This window comes from Plutella xylostella, chromosome 10, assembly GCF_932276165.1.
Source record: "Plutella xylostella chromosome 10, ilPluXylo3.1, whole genome shotgun sequence".
In the NCBI taxonomy this organism is placed as follows: domain Eukaryota; kingdom Metazoa; phylum Arthropoda; class Insecta; order Lepidoptera; family Plutellidae; genus Plutella; species Plutella xylostella.
In genome coordinates this window covers 10264454-10282071 of record NC_063990.1, presented here as the reverse complement: position 1 = coordinate 10282071, position 17618 = coordinate 10264454, and positions in this window count along the sequence as shown.

The window sequence follows — 17618 nt, the reverse complement described above, 5'->3', positions numbered from 1 at the left end:
GTACCTATACATATATTTATAACACCTATGCTTTGGAAGACCTACCTCTATCTAAAAACCCACCCATATCCACCACATTAAACTAATGTAAATCAAAATGAAATGCCTGTGTATAATTTAGAGTATTACAGACAATTCATAGCATGCAACGAGCTACAGTTTCGTAGTAACGCCGTGCATCCGAGCGGCGTTGCGCATTATATTTACGAGCTTCGTTGTCGGAGCAATGAACCCTCGTGGCTCCACCTCCAGAGTGCATTTAGTACGGGAAATATTTAATTGCTTACATAAGTAAATAAAAATTATGTTAACTTTTAGTCACAAATAAACCATAATACTTAAAAGATTGCACAAGCATAGGATAGCGAAAAATATAATATTTCTTATCAAAAGTTGATGAAACTGAAAGTGCACCAATACCTTGTTTAACTACACTGATATATGTACTTATGTGTTATTTTTTGTTATTTGTTATTAAAGTAATAACACATACACTCACGACACGCCCAAATTACTGGCGTATACTCTAAATAAACCGGCTGCATATCTAATTATCATATATTTTTCAACATAAGTTGCAGTTTTTCAATATATGTTAGGTGCCACTTGTAGATACATCCATAGCAAAGCGGAACGTTTATTACCACATAGCGTAAACTGGCCGAGGCATGCATCTGATCTATGCACCGACCGTACATCTATTAAAAAACTACTTGTGGCTCGATTTAATTTTGATTCCTTTTACTACGCACTCGTAACAACCAATTATTTTTAATCAGGAGACGTAAGTTATACAATGTGTTGTTTTTCGAACCCGACAAACTTTAAGCGTGTATTCTACGAGTGATTTCATCGAGAAAACACCCCCATATGTGGAGTCAAATCTCAATATTCTCTTATCAATTTTTATGAGCTCCGTTAGGTGTGTTTTGAATTTTCAATAATTTTTGACTGCCTCGACGTACAGATACGGTTTTGGTATTATTGTTTAGCTTATATCAAATACTTTTTAATAAATACATAAAATACCATCAAAGGGGTTTATGAAAACTAAGTATCTAAAACTTTAAAATGGCCGCCATTTCTAGAATATTGAGATTTGACCCCACATATGGGGGTGTTTTCTCGATGAAATCACTCGTAGAATACACTCTTAAAGTTTGTCGGGTTCGAAAAACAACACATTGTATAACTTACGTCTCCTGATTAAAAATAATTGGTTGTTACGAGTGCGTAGTAAAAGTGGAATCAAAATTAAATCGAGCCACAAGTAGTTTTTTTAATAGATGTACGGTCGGTGCATAGATCAGATGCATGCCTCGGCCAGTTTACGCTATGTGGTAATAAACGTTCCGCTTTGCTATGGATGTATCTACAAGTGGCACCTAACATATATTGAAAAACTGCAACTTATGTTGAAAAATATATGACTCGAAAAACAACACATTGTATATAAGGCATGTTATGTTACAGTTCTCCCATATTAATAATGCACATGCAAATCTTCGCTAACTGTCGTATTCCCGAGAACACCCGAATCATTGAATCGTAAGAGCCTTATACAATGCACTTGGATTTTGCACTGTGTTTGAAAGAAATAGGAGTCAATATCATGTGTCACATAATCGAAAACAATTCGGGCTGTGGGCGGCTGTCACCAATCAGTCAAAGGTCCTTCAATCTCTTGTCAGTCAGTTCTGTGGAATTATATGTATAGAGCTGTTATTACACATCGTTCTTGGTTTTGTTTTCAAATGTGCATTTAATTACAAAATTAATAAAATTATTTTATTATGAAACAAATTAAAGTATAAAATATATGTCACATTGAAAGACTTCACTTTGTAAATAAAGCCACACCCAAAAGACCAACCCCCTTATTCATAGAAAAGTTGCAATACGTTTTAACTAATAAACTGTTTTGTCCCTCTCTGTCAAAGAACAAATTGTACTTTGTCGGAGAGGGACAAAACAGTTTATTAGTTAAAATGTTCTGTAACTTCTCTATGAATAAGGGGGCAAGTTTGTAATTTTAATATTAATGTGAAATGATCAGTGCTGTAAATAACTTTTGAACTGAGATTTTAAAATTTTAATCTTAATCTGTGTTTGAAATCCATTTTAATTAATGTGAAAATGATCAGGGCTGTAAATAGGTACTTTAGAACTGACATTTTAAATTATTAATGTAAACCTGTGTTTGAAATCCATTTCTTCTTATAATATAAACCTTGTGTTATTCAAACCTTCTTTCATCCATCTTTACAAATCAGCTTCAATAAGACACTTGGAAAGTACTGTATTATTTTCGAAGTAAATTTTAATATTATGACAATATTATGAATTATCGAATCAGATTTCGTTATTGATAAATCAATATCTCTCTTAGCACCAAATTCATAATTCTACTAAAATTGCATGAAGAAAATGCACTTAACCACTCTAAATACATGTAGTTCTCTAACGCTCGGGAATACGACCGTTGCCGAACAATGACGAAGATTTCTATGCGCATTATCAATTTTGGGGAACTATACACTCGTTGTAAATAAACAAAAACTTGCTACGAACTCGTCGTAGCACTTTTGCTACGCGCTCGTAGCAACCTTGCTACGCATCTCGTAGCAACCTTGCTACGCACCTCGTAGCACCTTTGCTACGATCGTCGTAGCACATTTTATATGTACATCATTCATGATCCATCCAGCCAGCCATCCTAGCAGGCTAGCAATGAAACTCTTGTAGTGATGAATTACTTCATGTTTATTAAAGTGCTTGTGCGGTTTTTCAAAGAGTGTATATATGTATGTATAACTAGCTGACCCGCTGCGAGCTTTGCTTCGCTTTAGAATGTTTTCCTATAGAAAATACACTCACGGGCATTGAAAAATTTATTTTTTAGTGTACCTATAAGGTAAGCTACGTCCCTTCCAAATTTCAAGTGCCTATGTTTAGCCGTTTAGGCTGTGCGTTGATATTATAATCATTGTTGCCCTAATAAACTTTTTTTGGGGTTTACCCTTGGCTTTGTTGTAAAGTTACCTTTGTCAGTTTCTATACAAGAGTTATAAGTCGTGTAGATAATGTTGGCAGTGCGGCCAGCACACACTGGCACTCGACAGCTCCACTCGGCGCTCGTCCTCATGTCCGTCAGTATCACTATTAATCTTTACTGTGGATGTACTCGTGTATTGTATGAGCTAAATGATTAATTTGTCTGAATCGTATTAATTGGATTTTCAAAGTTATTGCCATAGATGATGGCTTACACATTTCTAAACTATGGTTATTGGTGACGAACATAATTTTATTGAATTATTATACGTCGCTTGGCTGACTATCATTTGTTGTTAACTGCAACTCTAATCTGGTTTTAATTGTATATATCCGCACTGAAAACGTTTCCCTAATCAATTCTCTTTAACTAAAAAATATACATCATACAGAAATGATTTTAGTTTGGATATAACAGAGAGCCTTATTCCCATTCCTTTTGGCCCACCTTGTAAAAATAACTCATAAAATTTCATACACATTCTTGCTTTACTTATGAACAAAATTGTAGGTGGAGTTTTGTTTTAAATTTAGAATCAACAGTTCTGCGGTGAACTCTACCTTGGCAGCGGGGGCCCTGCAAGTCTGAATTCTAATTTTTACTCCATAGTCGGGGCGGTTACCTTGATGTGTTAAGTAATATTTATATTTCAGCGTTATACAAGGGTCAGCAGGTGATTTCTGGACTTAGGCCAAGAGCTGCGTCCTACGCACATTTATCTAGACTAGACGATGTAATCTAGTACATCAAATTGGGTATTAGAGTGCATTTTAGTTCGGTGTCGGCTGGTAATCTTGAAATCTTTGTCCAAATCTCTAGGCGGCCATCAGTGTTCAGCTGTGTATTTTTATGTTGACAAAATAAGCTTCTGTGGTAGTGCTCAAAAGATAAGTTATTTAGCTAGTTATAGATATGTAGTTATATATTTTCTATCTTCATTACACAATCCGTAAAAAATCCACTGCAAGAAAACTAGACGGTTATTTTCATAATCTCCACGCTTGGAGAACACTCCACATAATTAAACCTAGGTATTATGTCATTGAACCAAATATCTTCCTGAGCCGGGTATCGAACCCGGGTCCCTCGGCACAACAAACAGCCTTGCTAATCAGAAGCAGCGCCACCCGATCGCCAGTCAGATATTAAAATTAGAAAATTATGGGGCCAGTAACCAGTTACGAAACTAGTATTATAATTCGATAGTCCCATCTTCACGGGATATAGACCGTGTGACGGGTCGTGGCTACTTGATGCTTGTTATTTACTAATAGACAGGCGATGGGCTAGCCACAGTTTAAAAAACCAGGGTATAGCGGACTAAAATTAAACGTTATTATAATAGATGCAATATTATACTATCCATATATAAATATAGTGTCCGAGCCCAATATCATTGGAGAAATAAAATCTTCCCGACTCCGCTGGCTAGGACATGTGGAGAGGATGGGAGAGGATCGAGCCGTAAGAAAAGCATATCTTTGTCAACCTTCTGGGCGTCGCCCGGTGGGGCGGCCGAGATACCGCTAAGCTACCGGAAGGACAAAGTCGCCAAAGACCTGAAAGAGCTGGAAGTGTCCAACTGGTCAGAATTGGCACAGAATAGAGAAGATTGGCGCACTTTAATGTCGGGTCGCTGAGCCAGCGGAGTAAGTAAGTATTATACTATCCATAAACGCAAAAAAGTAGTTTATTTCGCCATTGTTTCTATTCATTGACTGAGCCATTTGTGGAACATTATGTAATCAACGACTATGTATAAAGAATATTTGATTTGGTCTCCTATACTCCCACACCGTGTCATGTTATATTGTAAAATGGTCTGTTTTCAGTGCTTCATAAATGCCTGAAAAGAAAAAAGATTCCAAATGGTATATAAATAGAAAACCAATCATAAAGTTTTTAGTTACGGTGCCGGAAATTGGAACGTCAATGCAATTTCTTTGATCATCGTCCAATAATGGGTCGATCCTTCTAACGGTTTTATCTATAGCAAGAAAAATGTTGTTAATTCTTGACAAGTGTTTCTTCATAGACAATAAGAGCCCTTTCCAAAATTCGAATGGAGAGTAGTTTCTTTTTGACATTCGTTACATAGGTTACATATTAACATTAACACCCAAAACCCGAGCATAAATATCACCGTCCGACTTTTGGAATACCAGTCATGGTCACTAACCACTACACCGCTGTCGGTTGTCAATACCAAAGCACAAGGGTAGCACCTATACCACCACAGATAATATAATAGGATAGAGTGTCTTTGAGAATAATTTAATATTTTTTAACTTTTTAACTAGTAAGGATTATAAAAATAGAGGTACATAATTATAACCAAAAACGGTAATAAGAGTTAGCTAAATATCAATAAACGTAATACGTATATAGGTTCTTTTATACATCGCTAAACTTTGACGAAACAACTTTACATAAAAAATTAAAATTACCGCTGAGTTACAGAGATTTGTGTGTTTGCTATCCATCAATCAAATTGTGTATTTAGTAGACAGCAAAATGGCACGATGATCACAGATTAAAAAATACATTTTAAGCGATGTTTTGGGCGGCTGGCCAGATCTCAGATCACATATACGAGTATATGAACTTTTTTCCCCTAAATTTCACGTGGGAAGTAACTCTACGTTCCTATCAGGGGGGCCATTCTATATGACGAAAAACTAAGTTTCAGAGCGCTGCTGTGCGAGCCACGACTCTATCTCGTTGTATTAATCATGCCGATTGCTCTCGTTCGTTAGTTTTTCGTCAGTATCGAGTAACCCTCCAGTGACGTTCTTGAGGGCCTAGTAGGAGTAGTCCTCACCCTCACTATTGAAGCAATGAAAACCAAACCAAACGTGAATTTACGTAGCACTGAGGTAGTGCAGCAAGTATGGGTGACTCTCCCATGCATGTGTTTTTTTTGTGTCAGCGCAAGTCAGCAATATTTATTTATTATTTATATGTATATTTTACTATGTTTAAATGTTTGGTGCAAGTTACCCTTAGTAACATATTTTTTATAATATTTATTCATCAACCAGATTGACAGCGTGTTTAGCATCGCATCGCCTTGTCTAAGCTAAGATTAAGAGGGGAAATCAAACGGTCGTAAATCCTCTGAAAATATCCTACTCAACTATGAGTGTTATTATAATAGAATGTTTTAGAGCTGCGTAAAATAATAATTAATTTGAAAGAACCCGTTGGCAGTTGTCCATGCCTGAAAACTTCCGCACTCGATCGAACGAACGAACGAACGGAACTGGCAATTGGTACACTTAATACAACGAGATAGAGTCGTGGTTAGCGCACCGTTCTGAAGCTTATACTTTACTTACTTACTTATTCCCAATCTCCGCTGGGGAGCAAAGGGCCGAAGTGAAGCGCCGCCATTCTTTACGATCTTGGGCCAGCTCAGAGACATCCGCCCAAGACATCCCCGCCTGGCCCATTTCCTTGTTCACAGAGCGCTGCCATGTCTCTCGCGGTCTGCCGAGTCTTCGTTTACCGCCCTCGGGGTGCCATGTCAGTGCTTCCTTTGGGACGTCTTCAGTACGCCTGAGAACGTGTCCTATCCATTTGAGTTCTTTTACGGTTTCTGCTACAGGTTTTTGATGTGTTCTGCGCCAAAGTTCCTCGTTGGAGACAAAGTCAAACCAATGGATCCCTAGGATATTGCGTAAGCATCTGTTTACGAAAACCTGTAGCTTGTTCGTGGTTTGAACTGTTTTCTTCCAAGTTTCACAACCGTAGAGGAGAACGGTCTTTACGCACGCGTTGAACAGGCGGATCTTGGTTTGGAAGCTGAAGCTTATGGTAAAATAAATTCAGGAGTTAACCACGACTTTATATTGTTGGATTAAACGTACCGATTGCCTGACAACTCCTCTTCGTTCCTTTTCGATTAAAGTAATGACCCGCCAGGCAGGTATGTTTATGGAAATAATTATAACTCCTTTACCCACTCATTGGTATTACCAAAATTATAATAAATAACTCATACTCGTAATTTCATTTAAACTATTAAGTACAAGTGACTTGTGTCAAGATTTTGAATATTATCGTCGGGATTTTGAATCTGAATGCTATAAATTACGAGATCTGAAAATAATACTTAATATATTATTATTAAATCGACATGCTAACTAAAAAATACGCATACATACATATTTGTGAAATCAGGAAATTCAGAAAAAGTATAAATCTTATTTCGGTGTAAATTTACAGCTGAAGTGTCATGAAGAGTCCTACAATGTACTTAATATATGAGTACTCCGATTTACCTAATGCCTAGATTCATCATCATCAGCCTATAGCAGTCCACTGCTGGACGTAGGGCTCTCCCAAAGCACGCCACTGGATGCGATCTTTAGCTTTCCGCCTGTGCCTAGATTAGATTATAGGAATAGCTTGAATAATGTGTGTCATCGCGGGCTATCATCTGCTCTAGTAGCTCTCTAGAGCGCTGAGCCAATGCTACCCTGATATAGAAATCTATTTTAGGCTTCACCAAAACAGAAATATAACGAGCCCTGAGAATTTGGCAGACACTGTTTCTATGAAAATGTAGATTTATTAGTGGGAATTATTAGCTAGACTAGTGCCGCTAGATGTGGCCTTGAGTGTGGAATCTTTTTCAGCTTCCTGAATTCTGTCACTACGCGAAATAAACAGATGTTTTGCGCAGTCAAATGGAACCGACCTAATGGAAAACCTGTTAAAGACCGAATCACCTGTTTTAAACTTTTTGCGATATTACAGTCAAAGTTTGACGGTTGTGTAGTTATTAATTTGGTTGAGTGCAATATGTGATTGAATAAGTACCTACTTGTTATTTGCAAAGAATTAATTGGTACATGACAGAATTGGAACCCATACGAATCAGAGGCAACACCTTACCCATTAGACCACCACGACTCTACCACATCGTATCTATAAGTTTAAAGTTAGTAAAGAAAGTTTGCTTCAATAGATAAAACGCTTTTACACCTGTGACCCCTAGCTCGGAAGGCAGAGGCGTATCGCCTCAACCTATACATACCCTGGCCCGGATTCGAACCTCGCCACTCGTGGCTAATCGCCACAATTTACTGTCCGCTTATAAACGTATTCAATAAATGTAAAATACTGTAGGGAATGCTAATGTGGCTCATTTAGTACAGTCTGATGTATTCGTTTTGAAATGCATCATGTATGTATGCAGATGTTTGTATATTGTATACATATAGTTACGGTGCATTAAGTAAGTAGGGTAAAACGTTTCTATGAATGTTATATAGTATAGGTAGTGTGCTGGGTTTAAAATTATCGTTTCAGAAGCGTAAAGTGTATCGGCATTTAGATTTAAATTGACCTACTAAGATTAACGTTATCATTCTTTGCGAGATTTTACATTCATTTCTTCGTGCGTTTTTACTTGGTCGGTAGAGAATTTGCGGTATTTATTTACTATAGGGGATATAAAGATCATCATCGTCACATCACCTTGAACGAACTCATGTTAGGCTACCTACTCCATAAGAAAGTTCAGGCGTCTGGCTAATTGACCATGACACCTTCTTTGCTTCTCATGAGAAGTACGATACCTATATTTATAATAAAATTAAAACAAAAAAACTGTAAAAGCAACTAAAAGTATTTGTCTTCCCACATCTCGCCAGCGCCACAGCGCTCATTACCTACTTATCGCTGAAATAAATAAAAAAATGGGGCAAAACATACGAATATTTCAGTAAAAATGTCAACACTAGCGGCTTTTAAATTCGCGCTATGAAAATAGCTTATTTATCACCCATTAAAACAATAATGCAGACGCCGGCCACATTCAGAAATACCAGAGGCACATGGCCAGCTTCAGAAAGACTCAGAATAGTCCGTTCTAGATGCACTATAGTGCTAGCACAAATCTAGGGATTAGGTAGGTACACGCGGGCGCCTCTTGGCCAAAAATAACCGGATAATGCAGATTTTCACACACGTAAGTATGTCGTATTTACGTTTGGCATGCACAATAAGGTTTTCAAGTTCACTGCTATTTATTTATACAATCTTGCGTGAGAGTAATAAAGTGAGATAACGGAATTACTTCGCGTGGTGTCTGAGTATTTGTACTTGTTTAATTCAATTTGGCTTTGATCTTGCTTACGGAAGACACAAATAACAAAATATTACCTCATTTTATGTAATGCTGAAATTAAGTAAGGTATCTTATTTAATAGGTATTAAAAATAAACATGAAAAAATCATTGGTTTTGACATTCTGGTAATTTGTATGGCGATGCTAATGATAATAGCTCCACGGTATTTGAATTATTTACTGAAATTTACAATAGCCTGCATACGCGGGTCTGCCTCGCGCCAATTCAATTTAACAGTGATGATGATGAAGGCAATAAATCCGCCATTGAGTTGGTATAAGTATTAATAGTAGCGGCGATCACCTGGGCCGTGGCCCACTGGTCTAGAATCTAGATAACGTTCTGTCGCTCTAATATCATTTACCAGTAATAAATGTAATTAGCAACTGTTGCCAGGGATTATAACTATATGTTAAGCTTCGATGGGCCGTTTGAATAGTTAGTCGGGTTTGGGTAAGCTTAGCAATTATTTCAGAGCTACTTCGGTACTGTGATTTATATACTGCTGCTGGAAGTTAATTCCACCCTGTATTCATGGCAGGTTTACGTAGATCATGCAGTACCACTGCACGATTGGCGTGCTATGAATATAGGGTGAAATTTTGTGAGCGAACTCCCAGCAGGTACCCGGTATACATCAGCTGCAATATTATCTACAGAGGCTTTCGAATAATATTTAGGGTTTTTATGATGTCAACGGGCAATCATAATACCTACTCTTCCATGCTTCGTTGTAGTTAGATGAAAACGGTCATCCAGGTTTATTTTTATAAACAGTACCTAAGTATGTATATGCACAGCCAGAACATAAAAACCTCTACACTTTTGAACCTTGTCAAACTAACAAGCCATCAATGTTTTTAAGAAATGAACAGGCGGTTTTTATGTTTGACAAGGTACAAAAGTGTATAATAACTACTTATAAAGCTGACTGTACATTATAAAATATGAACTAGTCACTAATGTATTCTAAAATTATCTTTCCACGGCAGAGGTACGCATTCAATGGAGCAGAAGTTTGAATTTACTATGAGTCAAACCACTTTAACCGATTTCCCTGTAACTCTATCGGATTTAGAACAAATACCTATGTAGCTATAAACATTACGCATACTTACTTCCAAAGGTAAAACTACCGATAAACAAGTAAAAAAATCAAATAAAACTCCTATTTTTAGTTTTGTAGCTCTCCGATCGTTACTTATTATTATAGTTAATGTTTTTTATTGTTAGTAGAGCAAAAGCATTGTAGGAGGTAGGTGTGACCATCTAAACAGAGAACAGTCGATGCTAAACCCATCCATTTGTAGAAATTTTGAAGATTACAGCAACTATACTTATTTATTCATACTATGGTATTCAAACCTGTTTAACAATAGATTTTCTATATGATTTATATTTTATAATACCCACGCCGACGCAGGCGTAGCCCTAAAATAAACTTTAATGGGAACATCTAACGCCCTTTTAATTGTACAGTAAAAATCTAAGAGGACTATAAATTTAACCACAATTTTAGTCTCAGAAAATCAATCTGTAGGAGCATATTAATGTTAATGTTGTTAATATGTACCTACAATGAAATAATGGATGTTTGTTTATGTAATAAAATATTAAAAGAACAACTAGTAAATAAGCACCATGAGATATGTATGAAGGTGTACGTAGGTATTTAAAATCTATCTATCTAAATGACAATGGGCGTTTTGGGGGGTTCCGCTCATCTGGCATAATCTTTATTGACCAAAACTCATTTCGCATAACTCGTATGGTCTAAACTTTTTTGGCCGAACCATCACTTTGCCAAGGCTTATGTGGCATAAGGCTCGTTTCGTCTAAAACTCTTTAGGCACAATCTTTAAACACCTAAGTTTCGTTTGCTCAAATTTATGTTCGTCTATAACCTATGTATAATCTTGTTTCTCCTAATGTTATCTTAATAAATAATATATTAAGTATGTAGTAAATGTACAAATTGTGGTATTTTTCTCCTACATCCCGAAAATCACGATATTGTATGATCAAAAAATCGAAAGTTAACGACTAATATAATTATTACAAACCCCATGAGATCGAAACCTAAAAATAGGTGCGACGACGAGCAAAGCGAGGAGGAGCGTGTTAGGTGCACATGTTCATCAAAACCAAAGCGGAGCGCAGCGAAGCGGAGCGGAGCGTTTTCCAAACAGCGGAAACAATACAAGGCACCAGTTTGTGCTATGTAGGGAGACGCTCCGTCAAAGTTAAAGCCAAACGAATATTATTACTTTGTATAAACCTAATTAACCTATGCCATAGCATTATTAGGCTATTCAAGATTTGGCCATACCATTATTAGGCTAAACAATGTTATGCGAAATAACTTTTTACTAAACGAGATTTATGCCATACGATTTTCGGCGTAACGAGACTTTGACCAAACGTTACTATGCAATACGAGATTAGGCAAATAAATCTTATGCCAAAAAAGGTAGAACCCGTTTTGGGACCTATGTCCAATAAAGATGAGACATACATCGTTGGATAGCTCTTTTCAAGTGAGCAAAAAAGTATTATGACGACAAATCCGTATAAGTTGTCCATTTTGAAATATATTCGTCGGAAGGAAGTATTTTTCTATGGCATTGCACTCTCTCTCCTGATGACAGTTAGGGGGTAATACACGTAAACACGTATTATTGAAATTGGAGAAATTACTTTCAACTGGTTTTATTTACTGAGATAATAAACAAATATAATATTATATGAATGATGATCATTTTGTAATAAAAATTAAAAATGACTGCGAAAAACTAACAAAAACATTAAAATTACAGAAATAAAATATAAAAACTTTCAAGGTAGGATTATTCTAATTGGACAGTAAATCAAGACTAGCGCTTCCGTTATTCATATTCTGCAAAAAAATACCTTTTCAACGACGTATCACTCATTTCTATTGGTGCTGGTCCCAGCTTCCATATATTGGTGCCCATCATCATTTTTTTTTTTTTTTTTTTTTTTTATAAAAACCGGACAGTCACTTTCTATGTGTGCGCGTATCTCGTCTCTGTGTGTGGGAGAGCAAAAAATGCGACACGTTTTTAGAATAGTTTTTCAGTGGGCAACCCACTGCTGGGCGACGGGCGACGGTCGTCTGTCGCCGATGATGGATGCTGCTGGAGCACTCTCAGACCGCGTGCCACCAACTGTGCGCTCATATATAAAATGTCTTATTTGTATATAACTGTATGGGTTTATACTTACACTTGTAATATGGGTATATTCTTACTTACAACAATCGCATAATTTCCGCGAAAATCCTCAAACAGGGGACTGGAAAAAATATAAGGGGATATCTTCCGTTGCGGGAAAACAAGTGAAGCTCGCGGGTACATGATACTCCAAGCCTCCGTCCTTAGAGGAGGTTCAATTGAGAGTGACGAGTAGTGAGCGTGCTGTTCTGTTGGCGACAGCTTCGGCTCCTATGATTGAAGTATTTGGCAGTCATCTGCCGTGGACATGAATCAGCTTGAAGTATTGCAGCCTGCTGGCAGCGCGCATCATTGGCGCTCGGTTTGGATCATCTGATTAAAAAAATAAAGAACATTCTTCACAGTCATTCATGTAGGCAGGTAAGCTTCTATGGCCTTTAGGTTATGAAACGTGTATGTATTATGTTCTGGGGTTTTTACCTTCCTTTTACAAAATACAAGAGGAACTTTCTTTATATAAGGTTGTCAGTAAGAGATAGCTCTCAGCGATAAGGCCACCTATTATACATTGGTCTATAAGTATGTTTTTTTAAATTCTATTCTATTCTGTATGTATGGATTCACTGCAAAATAACATTTACCCCAAAACGATTGCCAACTACAAGCCAACTACCTGTACCGCAAGTACTTACATTACTTTGTTTTGGTTTTATTTTGGCACTAAATTATATAGCACATTCGAGTTTCAGTAATGAGAAATTATAAACCGCAGGAAATATAAATTAGCGTGTAACCAAAACATCATATTCATAGGTGGTTTTAATGGCAGACTGTGTGGACCGTGGCCGAACAAACAAATATCAGTTCAAAGTAACACTAATAAAAGGTTCTGGGATCTGTGTTTACAACTCTGGATCAATAGAAGTATAATATACAACAAGAATATAAGTACGCGAATGCGAAGTTAAAATGAATATTATCATTCAGAATTACTTAAAAGCAACGGTATTTTGTTTACAAAAGTAAGAATAATAACAACTACATAATCAAAAAAATCACACACTTTTTATAGAAAAGTTTTAGAACAAGTCTAAACTAAAGTTTCGCATTATTGGAACTGATACTGACATTAATTTCAATAAAGCTGTTGAAAGCATTTGTTTTTCCACACGAGCCTACAGCTGTACCCGGCGGAGGCCGACGGGAAAGAAAACTATTTTTTTAAGGTCAATGCGGATTCCGACTTCCCGGTGTCCAGTCCAGTGGCTCCGAAAATAAAACAATATAGTGACAAACCAGTGTATTTTGAAACCCAGCGGGAGCTTTGCTTGGAGCTGAGTCTATGCGGGTGGGGGAGGGGGGTAGGCCAGCGCTGATTGGTCGAGCCGCTGAAGCTTTCAGGAATAGATGCGCGGGCGCAGAAATAGCTTGGTGAGAGCGGACGAGTGACGTGTCCTTGGGTCCCGCTGCGGCTACAAATATGTAATTAGTAGGAGAGAGGCGCACATTTCACTTTGAGCAATTTGAGATTTGAGATTAAATAAAGGCTACCTCAGTACTTGATAGAATTGTCATAAGTTTGTGCGTGTTATAACTGCACTGAAATCCTTTTTCATTCAGGTATTTTGTAAGAAAAATATAATGTGACTACCACAAGTATTTACCACATACTTAATCTTCCTCTATTTCTTTGCATTTTCAAAATACAATTCAATAATAACATCTCTCATCGAACTGTCGAAAACATATCGCTTTCGTGCCTCAGATTTGCTCTATCAAAAGAATTTACACAATAAAATGCTCACTCATCGCTAACATACGTTTCAAAGGAGTTTTTATGATCAGATTGCTGAGGAATAATCATCAAACTACATTATACATCCTACTTATCTACGTAAATAAATAACACAGTTAATACGACTGATCAAGGGTATAGTGGTTAGCCAGCAAATAACATAATTCCGTATTAGATTCATGGTAGCATAAGTACCTATACAGGCATATTTTTGTAGAAAGAGTATCTACCTATGTATGTTATAGTGATAAAACCTACAGGTTTGAAAGGATTGACATAAAATAAAATTATGAAGGTAAAATTTAGGTATAAGTTTTTTATTTACAGTATTTTAAGGAATAGTTTACGGAAGAGTTTTAACATAAAGCAATAAACATAAAACCACTACTCGTATTGCTGTCTTGCTCTGCATGTAAGAAGCTATTTGTGTCATTAAAATTTAATAGCAACTAAAGTAGTTTTTGTTCTCAACACCTGCTTGTGAGTCCCTAATTTACACGAACATTGGAACAAACACACGGCAACTAGTTGAGCAGTTATTCAGCACACCTGTTTTGACAATATCTTATTAGATTTATTCAGGCACGAACATAAGATATTAATGGGTATATAACTATACATACACACACTCTATCACATCTTTTAGATATACTAAAACGTAGTTTAAATAATATCATACTGAATCTGAATACGTAGGTAATCGTTTGTGAGGTAGGCAAAGGAGTACTGCTGCACCCATAGAACAACGAGGACTCGGGTGATTGGCTGAACTATTCGTTTTTGTCAGTTTTATGTTTAGGCCTATTGCCATCCTTTGAAATGTATTCTTTATCTGCTGACATTGTATTTAAAAAAGCTTTTCCTGCTTTTAGAATGTCTAATAAACGCTAATAAATGATCCCATTATTGACAATTCACATTAATTTGAAGTGCGTTTATTTCCATAACAGCGCTAACACCGTAGCGTACCTATCACTGGTGGTGAAGACGGTGGATAGAAACTCGAGTATACAGGGTGACTTTACTACAGGTTCCAAAGAATGTTAATTAGATACCTACCCTTTCCAATACAAAGCCTTGTTGCAACCACATTCAAAGTATTTTTTTCATTGATCGAAGAAGTGTTTTTTCACGTTTAACTTGGGGAGTGAAGACAAAGACAAAAGGACGGTAGGGTGTGGTCATCCCAGCTTACGTACAATGAGCCGTTTTCCTTGACAGCTGTCAGTTGAGCTTTTGGGTAAGCCGATAGATGGCGTGAAAACGCAGTGTACCAACTGTCAAAAATTACATAGAGAGCAAAGAGTACTAAACTCAGAATAAGTTACCTCTGAACCAAGACGGCTTTCCGTCCAGTTAGTTTGGCATTCCGTTTTCGTAACTCTATCTTCAGATTGGCAAGGGACCATGATCCATAGTCCTTAGGCATTATTACAGTATAGCAGTCACTATCACAAGAGTTACTATCTCACAAGAGTCACTATCTCAAAAGAGTCACTATCTCAAGTGCACTAACTCTACAGTATCAAGGGAGGAGGAGCAGATAGCTCAACTACAACTCAATTAATACAGGAGAAACACAAGGAAACTGAGAAAACTTGAAAAGAACGGCTGTACGCACAATCGCACTGAACGCTGAAGCAACAGTGACATCGACATCATAGAGAAAATAATACTACAATTCTACCTACCTACGACACTTTCACATTTCGTTAGCCTCACAGAATAACATATTGTGATCTGAGTGTGTTCTGAGGGTTTGAAAGTTGGTACGACCCCAGACAACGCCATCTATTTCTCCAAAAAGGAACTTTTTTTTTTTTTAACAAACGCCTCATTAAGTCTTGGAGTGCTGCACCACAACTTTACCAATTGCATGACAGTTCTTGTAAGTTCCTTTTTTGTCAAGCTAGAGCTAGAGTCACCCTACCTATCTAGGTAGCTGGTACGTTATTCTCAGTTGGTTATAATCTATTTTCAACGCTTGATTTGGCTTACCGGCGGCCGATATAAATTTGATTCAGACACGAGTAACAGACTCCATTGTTGGCAGCCATTACGCGGACATGGCTGTGAGGGCTTCTCAAATTAACAAGGAATCGAAAATTGGTGACACGTGAATCCGATTTGGCTGTAACCAGCATAAGAACAGTCGAATATGCAATGGGATTTTGGCAGCGGACCCAGTTGTTAAATCACTCGATGTGGACTAGGTTGTTTCAAGTACAGTTAGCAAAAGAGATAAGCGCGCATCAAGTGGAATTTCATTTGAAAGATACGGATGAAATATTGTTGAGTTGAAGAACATGTATTCGATACTTATACTAAAAATTTAATTAATTAAGGTTTAGTGTTACCACTTTTTCTAATAGGTACGTAAAAAAACCTATAGGTAAAGTCACGTGACAAACGAAATAAGACGAGCTAAATTTCATTTTGCGTATTTTCAACAATCGTACTTATAACGTTGTTTATAATGACTTCCTGAGTCACCCCCTTTCGGCTTACTGTACATCATTTTGAACTTTTCCATAATAATTTCCTATAGCAGCTTGGATACACAGTATAGATATCGTCTGTTTGATGGTAGGTAGTTTTAGTAGGTATCTGTGATAGCCATTTTGACTTTAAAACCTTTACATTAAGGGCCTCGGCATGGGCGTTTAAAACAAGATATAAAGGGTTTAATTACACCATTACCGACAGGCCGACAACAAACAACAGTAAACAACCATACAACACATGTCCCGTCTTTATTTTTCCAATCGTTTTAACGTCAATAAAACGTTACGGTAAATTTCGAACAGTTCGATCTACAATAAAAGCGCGCGAGTCACCCGCTAGCCGCCGACGCATGTCCGAATGAAAATATTCTTTACAGCCGCTGCCAAACAAATTAAATAGACAGGAATCTTCAAACATCTGAACAATGGATAGCTACAAGGGAAGGTTGGCGGTGACGTATGATACCTTGAGAATCAGAAATGGACGCGTGCACTTAGCCGTTATTTTTATAAACTCACGCTATTCCTATTGCCGGTGATTTCATGTCTGAACAAATAAAAAGTTATGATGATTATATAAACATAATATTTTTCATCTCGTTTGATTCCCTTGAATGTTGTACGTTTCGGCCCACGCATTCGGATATTGTAATAACTGAAAAACTTGTTCATGAAGTTTACTTACAGTTATGACGAAGGAAGTCAGTTATTACTAGGAAATAACCACTATAAATATCACCTATATAGTTTAAGTAAAATAAAGATACTAAGGTTGCGTTTACACTATTGATTAGTGCAATTGATAAACCACGTGAATCACAATGCTACAATCAATAGGTATACTTGTAAGCTAAGCATTAGCTACTAATCTCGTGTTAACTCTGCATTTTAGCAAAATAAAATTCTTAAAACTTTTTCAAATATTACATTATT